An 11,648-nucleotide genomic window follows, 5' to 3' on the forward strand; every position below is an offset into this window, starting at 1 on the left:
TTCTACTACTGATCTATACTTTTCCTGTTAGTTTTACAGCTTTCAAGATAAGTCTGTGATCAGTTCTGCTAAGATGATAGACATCTGCTTAGACCTGGATATCTTAGTGTCTAGTCCTAATGCAACTCCATTTAGATATTTCTGAAAAACATTTCTTCCAATTTCCATTTTACAGAAAGTTTTCCAAAACCTAAGAGATACCCAGAACAAAAGATTGGAAATCAGATGGGTCTAAAATTACATGCCATAAACTTTGGGACAGGGTTTTCAGATTTGAGTTTTTGCAGACAACAGCAAGGTTAAAATTCATAGATGTGAATTACACATATATTTGAGTATTAAGAAATGTTACAGAGACATTGAAACCAGAAAACTCCTATTATTATAATCTGTACAGACATATTGCCTGCAACACATGTAATAACATTGTAGTTTATTTGGTCTGAGACATATGAAATACACAGTACATTTCGTAACACCTATATACTTCAATAAACATTTTTTTTCCTTCTCTTCAAATTTTAATATAGACACACAGCACTGTCAAATTTAAAACTCAGTTCACTGTTTTGAGGTGTAACAACTAAATTCTGTTGGAAAGCTGTTAATTTTGCAAGTTAGCACAGGCTTCCCTAGTCATCAAATACAATATGGACACAACACTTGACTACAAAAGCAGTTAAAAACAGAGGGTTTTTTTTTTTTTTAGATTCAGACACAACAATGAGAAAGGAAATGTTTCTATAAGCACCTCAAAATTCTGCAATTTAAATCTGATTTAAAATCTAAGAAAAATAGTATATATACCCTAGGCTACCACAAAATAATGTGGGAAGATGCCACTTGGTGGCTACAAAACTCACAAGCATGTCTATGCTCACATCTCTGGCACCTGATTCAGACTTAGTAGTTCATTCCAATTGCCATCTTCTCACACTTGCGGTTCCACTTACTGCAGACTATGAGCACTTGAGAGGGATGCTAGTGACATCTACAACAGATTACAGAATCCTCCATTAGGTAAGGGGAAATAGAATAAGGCAGAAAAAAACAAGCCCACCCAATATTAATCATTAAATTGAAAATATTCATGCTGGTTAAAAACACTATGAAATTAAGCGAGTAAAGTAAGTTATAAGATTTTATCATTTTGTTAGATGAGGGCTTAGTCCAACAACTTGCTAAAAGACTGTAGAGCACAGCTGGTGAAAGCCTTCTGACACTAGTAGTATTTTTGGAGTATCATGAAGGAGATGCATTCATTAAGCCTAATATTATGAGTTTAGAAAATGACTGCTAAACTTGAGTATATTAACGATGTATTTAAGAAAACTAAATTAGGAAATATATATGTTTTAAGGGAAAGATATTATTAAATCTGATCTGTTTTCTATAATGTAGTGTCATGGTTTGAGCCTGGTCAGCAGCCAAACACCATGCAGCTGCTCACTCCTCCCTTCTCTTCCAGCAATGACAAGAGACAAATGAGCCAGGCTTGGGATTTGAGATAGGACAAGGAGGGGCAGATCACCCATTATGGTCACGGGCAAAAGGCAGACTCGTTAGGGTAAGAAAAAAAGAACATAGAATTATTATAGACACTAACAACACTACTTAACAGCATAGGACAGTGAGCAGCATTGCCACATCTTGAGAACACCTTCCCCCCACCCCTCCCTTCTTCCCGGGCTCAGCTCTGCTCCCGATATCTCTACCTCCTCCCCCAGTGGCGCAGGGGCAGGGAATGGGGGGTGCAGTCAGTGCTGCCGCTTATTCCATCTGCAGTGGGGGGAGCTTCTGGAATTTCTCCCCCTGCTCCATCATGGTCCCCCTCTCACAGGAGACAGTCCTCCACAAACTTTCTCCGATGTGAGTCCCTCCCATGGGCCGCAGTATTTCCTTACACTGCTCCAGCGTGGGTCACCAACTTTCTCCAACTGGATTCCCTCCCACGGCTGCAGCCCTTCCCAAGCTGCTCCGGCGTGGGACACCCCTGCATGCTGCAATCCTCCCAGTGCTGAATTACAGCAGCGGGGCTGCCTTTTCCCACATGACCCCGGCCTTCTACGGGCACAGCACCTTGATCACCCAGGCAAAAAACACAGGCCATAAATCAGTGTCTGCTCCACCGTAGATCTCCATGGGTGGCAGGGGGGGGCCGCCCTGCCATCTCACCACAGGATCCAGGGGGGTCTCTGCTCCGGCACACCTCCCCCCTCCTTTCTTCCTCCGTTCCTCCACTGACCTTGGTGTTCACGCAGCTGCCCCAACTCCTCCTCACCAGTCCCACTGCTCGTCACCACGTCCCTTCTTAAATAAGTTATCGCAGAGGCGCAGCTGATTGGCTCAGTTTTGGTGCAGAGGTGGAGCTGACTTGGAGCTGGGGGAGCTTTGAGAAGCTTCTCACAGGGGCCGCCCCGATAGCCCCCTCCCCTGCCACCAAAAAACCCCACCACTTACTCAAACCCAGGAAAAGTAGCCTCTAATTACCACTTCATCATATTATAACAGATTTTATATTGTAATATATATATTGTAACCTGTTCCAGTGTTTCACCACACTCATCATAAAAAATTCCTTCTTTATGGCCAATTTAAATCTATCCTCTTGCAGTTTAAAATTGTTTCCCCTTGTCCTGTCACTACAGGCCTTTGTAAAAAGTCTCTTCATCTTTCTTATAAGCTCTCTTTATATAATGAAAGGCTGCAATAAGGTCTTCCTGGAGCCTTCTCATCTCCAGGCTGAAAAACCATAGTTCTCTCAGATTTCCTTCATAGGAGAGGTTTTCCATCCTCTGATCATTTTCGAGGGCCTCCATGGGCCTGCTTGAACAGGTCCATGTCTTTCTCATACTGGGGACTCCAGAGCTGGATGCAGAAATCCAGGTGGGGTCTCATGAGAGCAGAACAGAGGAGCAGAATCACCTCCCTCAGCCTCTGGCCACAATTATTTTTAATGCAGCCTTTTAAAACATATGATTGGCTTTCTGGCCTGAAAGAGCACATTGACAACTCATGTCCAATTTTTCATCCACCCGTACCTATCCTTAAGTCCTCCTCTACAGGGCTGCTCTCAATCCATTCATCCCCCAGTCTCTATTGGCATCTGGGTTCACCCCAGCTCAGACACAGCACCTTGCACTTGGTCTCATTGAACTTCATGAGGTTCACATGGGCCCACTCCTCAAGACTGTCAAGGTCCCTCTGGGTGGCATCCCTTCCATCTAGTGAATCAATTGTACCACTCAGCCTGGTGTATTCTGCAAATTTGCTGCTTGTACACTAAATCCCACTCTCTATGTCATTGATGAAAATATTAAATAGTACTGATCCTGCTACATACCCTTGAGAGACATCACTTGTCAGTAATGTGTAATTCACATCTAAGAATTTTAACTTTGTTGTCTGCAAAAACTCAAATCAGAAAAGGCTGTCCCAAAGTTAATGGCATATCATTTTAGACCTGTCTGATTTCCGAACTTATATTTTGGGTGTCTCATGTTTTGGAAAGTTGTCCAGTTTCCAGCTGGACATTGAGACATTGACTGTAACTCTTTGGATGCATCCAGCTGCCATTGTAGGATAGACAGGTGATGTAGAGGTGGGCTATTCTAAAGCTTGCTTCTCTATCCCTTAGGTTTCAAACTTGGGAATTGAGAATCAGGGGCAACATGAATCATATTCCTAAGCTAGTTGAAATATTAAGAAGAAAACTTGTGACTTTTCTAATTTTGAAAAATATTCTTTAGAACTGGTCAAATGTATGCTCAGTATAACTCTGTTAAAAACAGTAAGTGACATAGTCATTTGATTTCATTTCATTACCCTTTGTAATGTGCTTTTGTACTTATGTACAAATGTACTTTGTACTACTTTTATATGTAGCTTAGGCCATCCTTTCCACAGATATTCTGGCAGCAAATATTTTTAAAAGGCCAACAAAAGGGATAAGAAAATGCGGTAGTATTTTACAGTTTATGACAAACTTTTTAAAATTGAGAAACATTAAAATCATAGTATACAAATTATAATTCCTTACAATCTAGATGATTTAACTATGTTTAGAAAGAGGGCTATCTAATTTTAGTCATTAGTAACAGACCAGCCAATATAATTTTTATCTACTGAAAAGATGAATTCTTTATTCAACCTCCAAGTAGATCAGAAAAAGCAAAATATAAAGACTAACCACTAAAAATAGATGATGCTTTGTAATAAGAAACATATCTGATACTGGTAAATAAGGCAAGTGCAAATTCATTTGAGGCTTTGACCTCTGCTAGCCTGTGTTAGTAGATGTAACTGATCTACTGTTTAGCTAGTTCAGATAGAACAATTGCTGAGTCAGAACAGGCTTCTGTGTAAGGTCTACACATCTGAAATAATAATTTTAAAAGTGTTATGCCAAGCGATCTTTTTTAATAACTGAATCTGATTAGGGATCTGAAAAGATACAGTTACAAGTTTTAACATGCTCTAAAGGGATATTAACTTTCTCCAAAATATACAAAACATATTAGCATGAAAAAGATATTTTTAAGGAAGGTAGTTATGTAAATTAATAGTTCCTGTATTTAAATTAAACATCTAGAGATTGAGATTGTCTGTGTGTGTTATCTTTCACACTGAGATGAAAATATAGGTGGCTTCTGCAAGTTTTTCAAAGGAGTTAAGAGCAATTTGTATTCTATACATCAGTGTTCCACTTTAATCTATGTAAGATTAAGAAAAATGTCACACATAGTTAGAGACATAATGAATGAACAGCTGTGTAATAAAGCATGTATATTGTTGGAAATGAGCTACATGGGTCATGTAAAAAACTATTTTGTCCACATAACAAGGAGTCACGTCTTCAATGTCATTATTTTTATTCACTGGAGTAAAGCTGTTCAGACCCCCATCTCAGGCAATCCTCAACCTTGCTTGGTCCTACTGAAGTAGAAATTTCTATAAGCTTCTTTGTGTTGTTCCAAATAGTGGGAATACAGCACTTTCTATGACGTCTTAACAATTTCTCTGTAAAATCTAAAAATGTAAGAAAAATACAGAAAAAAATTCAACTCAGTGAAAATAAATAGCTGGAATTTGTTGGGTAAGTGCTATGTGAACCTATCATAAGAAACAATTGCTTTCTCATACTTCATTGGTCATAAATATACCATTTGGCTAAAGACAAATTTTAAATAGAAATGTTTTTCATCAAATTTTGCATGCACTCACTACAAAATATGATTTTTATCATTTTACTGATAGCATTATTCATGACAGGTTATTAAGAAAATAATAAATAAGCTGAGTCAGAATTATAGTCAGAAATTGCCAGTCATGCATTTTTTATTTGTGACATTGGAGCTGTTTGATTTAACCCAAATCTTCTTCATGGAATGAACTCAAAAATTCTATATTCAGAAATCTAACATTTCAGAGCAAATGTGTTGCTCTGATATAATGCATTTTTTATTTCTGTGACCTTTGCTTAAGGCATATAGATACGTAAATACAGACTTAGATACATACACATACACACACACACATATATATATATACATAGCTTCTGGCTAGAAAAAAGAGACAATTATTAAAAAATATACAAAGTCTTCAGGTAAATTCCTCTACCATTCCCTCTGTTTTCTGTCAACATACTTGTTTCTTCTTTCCATGTATGGTCTTTTATGTTTGTCTGGTTTATGCCTTTTTATTTTTGTGTATTACAGCTACATTATGTAAAACTTCTTCACCTACAAAGGCTTAAGAATGGCAGTAAGATATCTATTCCATATTTTTAGTCAATTTTTAAACCTGGAGATCACAACTTGATATAGTATGGATTTTATCAGGATTAACATAGCTGCACTGAATTTCTTTCTCATTTGAGAGTGGTGATTATCTAAATTACAGTAAAATGTGAGTTTATAAAGTACACTGATTTAGTTTCTTTTCTACGTTGAGCTGATGTTTCTAAATGATGCTGATATCTAACATAAGTGTTTTACCCATACTGATAACAAGGTAGGAAGGCAATATTCACACATGAACATGTACAAAAGCTTATGGTTTTATTCCTCGAGTATCATTGTTTGCACTTAGGTTTGATGCACTTTGTGTCTCTCATGCTGGTTAGGCTAAAATCTTGAAGTGGCTAGTTATTGTGCCATCAGGTGTCAGGGGAGGCAAGCGGGGTTCCTTAATACTTTGCTGCCATCCTGTGGCTGGTGAGATAAATAAAACGATGGGGAGGAAAACAGTTTCAAAATAACAGGCCTCGACAGCCTGTCTGGACTTACCTGTGAGCTGACTGACTGGACAGCGAGACTGAGTTTTAGAACTGTAACGTTTAGTCACTGCCATTTTCTGATGATTCTGATTATCTACCACAAAAGTTATTGCTCATTTCTCTCTTTCAGGTTCTCTAAGACAACAGTGTTTAAACTGTGCCTGCTCCAGGTAGGATATATCAGCCCTTCCACTAGCAAAAGCATCTGACTTGCATTCAGTACCTTTCCATGTAAAGCCCTGAAAAAAAAGTTCTACAATGCCCTTGGTAGTAATTACTATGATCAAACCCAGCTGTTCTCAGAAATTCCAGGTTTTAGAGTCATAGCAGCATTTATCCTGAAGAACCTAGGGTCAATTAAAAATTGATGAAGCAAAATAAACTATGGAACTGAGCCTTACTCATTGTTTCTAATACTAGCCATGGTTTGCTACATAATATAGTAGAAGTGAATGAACCGCACCTGATTTTCAGTGCCTGAAACTACTCTAGCCACAGTTTCCTTTGTGAGCACTGATGATCCCATTACTTATCTTTATTTATTTATTTTTTTAATCTAAATATTTTAGAAGTATCTTTTAAGTGAAATTAATTTCTGTGGCAGTGCCTGGTGGCAAATGACTCCATAGAATGTTGGAGGAGGATGCACAAAACGTGGAGAATACATCATATATTTGGATGTTGACAGAAGGAGAAGGTATTACAAAACTAGTCTGTATAGAAAGAGTTTGGCTGTTAATTGCAGCTACAATGTTACTGTTATTTTCTCAAGAAAGATCTAGTCCTCTAGTTGGAATCTTTTTCTAAAATTGTTGTGTAGCTTGTGGTATATGACATAGAGTGCTCAGTACTCATTTAAAAATCCACAGGGCCGCTAGCAAGGGATGATTTCATTTTACCCTTCTGCATCCTTCGATGTCCTGGTTTGGGCTGGAATAGAGTTAATGTTCCTTTTTGGTAACTAGAATAGTGCTGTGTTTTGGGTTGAGCTTTGGGTTTGGTATGAGAAGAATGCTGATAGCACACTGATGTCTTCAGCTGCTGCTGAGACTTCAAGGACTCTCCGACTCCCCCTGTCCTGCCCCTGCGCAAGGGCACAGGGAGCAGGGAGGGAGCACGGCCAGAGCACCAGCCCCAAACTGGCCAGTGAAATATTCCATATCATGGGACGTCATGCTCACTGTATAGAGGAGGGGTAGGCGGGAAGGGGCTCGCTCTCGCTCTCTCTCTCACTTCCAGGATTGCGATTGCGGGATCTTGGTATTTCGGGGTCGCTGGCCGGGCACGGGCTGGGTATCGGCCAGCGGGTGGTGAGCAATTACGTTGTGCATTGCCTGTTTATATTTTCTATTACTGTCATTGTTCTCGTTTTTATTACCATTATTAAACTGTTTCTATCTCAACTTGTGAGTCTCCCTTTACCCCTCCAATTCTCTCCCCCATTCCCACATGGAGGAGGGGCAGGAGGGAAGGGTGGGTGATTGGCTGCAGGGTGGTTGGCTGTGGATCAGGCTCAAACCACAACAGATGTTTTTCAGAAAATTAGGAATTCCATATGCCAAACTCTGGAAAGTATTACTTGCTCCCTGATAGACTCTTTTGGCAGTACTAGTGGCAGGTTCATGGTTGCTACTGAATCTGCTCTTTGGTGAGGCTTGTGTCATAGGTGACTTTGTTCGTGGACACCATTTTGGTTTTAGAATGGAAGTATTGTAATAGATTTTGCCTGGTTTAAGTATTAATTTATTGTATGCATTTTTATTGTATACAAATAAGAGATATACCATCAGACTGAATATTCCACAGGTCCTCAATTTCATAAAAATAACAAACTTTACAAACCATCCGCTACTTTAATAACATGATTAATTCTCAACAATTTAAGTTTCACAGCATTATCCAACTAAACTTTTTGCCTTCAAATGAGAAAATGTTTAAGATTCCATATAATTTCAAACATATGAGTTAGGCCATCAGCCACAATCTCTTGCATGTTTCCACCATAGCCATCAACATCAAAGGAAAATCCAGAGCATTGACAGGGATACCAAATATAAATAGAAAGGCAAGCCAACTTCCTTCAAGACCAAATAAACTTCTTCAGAAGTGGATAGCCTAAAGCTGATATCAGAAAGCAACCAAGAGTCTCCAGTAGAATATTAAACCTGGAGACTTAACAGAGGGTATGAAGGTAGTATTCTAACCAGTATATACATATTTTTGAAAGTTCAGAACTTTCTGAAAATCACTACAGCAACAGAGTAGCTAACTGCTAGTCATACAGTGGGTGTATTAATTGAGAGTTCTAGGTCTTTACTTGTTCTAAGTATGCAAATAGGAAAAGGCAAAGCATGGAAATCCATTATAGGGAAATCTGTATTTCTTTAAGCAGCTGTGCAAGATCTGCTTTCAAAATTATAAGACAACATATGAATTTATGACATCCATATAAAGATTAAAATCTGTAAATCTTGAGTCTTTTTATACAAGCATATAGTTATATTCATACTGTAAAACCATGATATATGAAACTTTTTTCCTCACCATCTCCATTCCATTCTTTTCAACACAACAGTTTGAATACCATATGTTAAAAAAAAAAAAAAAAAAAAAAAGCATTGAATATAAAAAAATACGGCAGTCTACACTTGGATGAAAGTCAAAGTCCCAGTAAATCTTTTTATACTGTTGCAAAGGTTATGTATGTTCTTCTCCTGACATTTTTTAGGTTTTACCTTGTTGGTGTCATGTTCAATATTTTATTCAAGTAAAAGAAACAGGAGGGAAAAAAAGGAAGATGGAATAATCACACAATGAAGGAGATGTGAAAAAAACAAAATGTATATTCAAACTCAATAGTCCATCTTCCATCATCTGTTAGTGGCAGGGATCATAAGGTCTAACATGAACTGACACTTCAAAAAGTCAAATTATAGACCAATGTCTTTATTATAGGCCAGGGTCTTTCAGTTACAGGAAATGTCTTTGACCCACACCAATGAACTTCAATTTATTTTTGGCCTCTTCTAACATCTACTCACAAAGAGGAATGTACCTAGCAAGAGAAAATATCAATCTCAGCCTGATCAAACATGTATGCAATTCAAGAATGAATGTTATTCATTTTTAGAAGACCAGGAAGACCTGTATAAAGTATTAGCAGCTTATACTCATCCAATGTAAAACTAAGTAAAACATTCCAAAATGTCTGAAAACATGAGACAGATGATAAGAAAAATCACCCTCACTACTATCCTTTATTTCATATCAAGCAATGCAATATTTAAATACATCTATTTGTTATACAGTTGACTAGGTTTTTTCCCTTTCAAAAGATGCTTCATGGCCCAAACATTAAAAGTGAATCTAGTTTTGCTGACAAGAGGCAAAGGAAAGATATTTCCATTCAATGTGCCTGGAAAGCCACACTCATTGATTTCCTTACTGATACTAACAGATGCCAAGAAATTAAAAAGAACATGAAATCTTTTCCTCTAAAAAAAATTAAGCACTGTCAAACACCAAGGTGTCAAGAGGAAATGTAACAAATGATAAATTAAAAGGAACAATACCCAAGGCTAGATTAATCTTTCAGAAATTTTGGGGTGAAATCTTAATCCTTATGCAGTCAAAATGCTTAAAAACTATTTTCAAGGTCTCAGGAAAGTAAGATGCTGTGGGTGTAGAATTATGACCATTGCTTGTATGCAGATTAAATTTATAAGAATTATTGTTGGCATATCCTAACAAGTATGAAATTAAATGTGGAAGCAATAAAAAGGGGGGAGTTTAAGTGGCTATATCTTAACCAAAATTTATTCTATGTAGAAAAAAAAAAAAAAGATATTTTTAATGATATTTTAAATTTTTAAATGATAGGGTTTTTTACTTTCTGATACTGTTTGGGGACAAATTTTATGGAATGGCCCCTATTTTTATTAACATGTACACAAACAAGCTTGCTTGTACAGGGCCTTGAAATGTTAACTTCAACTTTGGTTACTTAAAACTCATTTTTAATTAATATGTCATAAAATACTAGAAATCTATCTCACTCCTTCTGCTCTACAACTTATAAGTGAGATGGATGGGGGTCTTGGTTAACTCCATTTAAACTCCATTTATCAGAAAGTGGCTTCTGCCATGATTACAACATAGAAGTTGTTGGATGGGTCAGTGCCTGGTCATGATTTTCTGGAGTTTGTTTTTAAAGTATGTAATAATTTTACCCTCGAAAATAGACTGGACTAAAACTTTAAATGAAAAATCTCGGTTCAAAACTGGTAGAAATTACATCTTTTGTTCTTATCGGTGAACATACCTCAGCACAGTGTTCTAGAACAAGGCTCAGAAACCCAAACTTAACTACTGTCCAATTTTACCCCATTTAGCTGTATGTCATGGTTCAGGCTGGAATAGAGTTTGGGTTTGTTTTTGGTAGCTGGAAGAGTGTTGATGACACACTGAGATTTCAGGGACTCTCCAGCTCCCCGTGTCCTGCCTGTGCGCAGGCACACAAGAAACAGGGAGGGAACACGGCTGGAGCACCGGGCCCTGATTGGCTGATATTCCATGTCATGTGACATTACACTCACCATATAAAGGAAGGAATGGGTGGGAAGGCACGCTCTCACTTCCGAGAGTGTTGCTGTGGCATCTTCGTGTTTCGGGATCTCCAGCCAGGAACAGGCGGGTGTTGGTCGGCAGGTGATGAGCAATTGCATTGTACATTACTTGTTTTTACTGTCACCATATTATTTTATTACTCTTATTAAACTGTTTCTATCTCAACCCACAAGTCTCCCTCTGCCCCTCTGATTCCTTCCCCATTCCCAGGTAGGGGAGGATGGGTGAGCGGCTGCGTGGCTTTTGGCTGCCAAGCAGGCTCAAACCATGACACTATAGAAACAATTTCTCCTCTTGAACTTAAATCATAATATAACATCAGTCCTTCCTTAGCAATCCTCAGTCAAGAGATGCAGTCCTAGTCATTTTTGCATGTTTAAAAAAATTATTTCCCAGCAGGAACATTAGACTTGTTATGAGAGCCATACTATATACAAATGCTTTTCCTTCTTGCAAATTGGATCATTTGACCTATTCCATCAAGACATTTCAGACAACCTCTTTTTGTTAGTTAGTCCATTCCCTGAACCTGTGCTGAGAATCAGTTTTGTATGTATAGTTTTATAAGAAAACCTTACTTTTTTCACTGAGATTTCAGGAGAAACAAATGAAAATTCAACAAAAATATACAAATCCTTTCCAGGAATGCCTGCAACTGCTGAACAAAATGCAAGATATTCAGGTTTTATAGTCTGAAGACTGATGACTTTATCATAATGAAGTAGAACAAGTGCAGGTTTTTCAA

The sequence above is a fragment of the Tyto alba genome, unplaced genomic scaffold (genome assembly GCF_018691265.1).
Source record: "Tyto alba isolate M040663 unplaced genomic scaffold, T.alba_DEE_v4.0 Super-Scaffold_48, whole genome shotgun sequence".
In the NCBI taxonomy this organism is placed as follows: domain Eukaryota; kingdom Metazoa; phylum Chordata; class Aves; order Strigiformes; family Tytonidae; genus Tyto; species Tyto alba.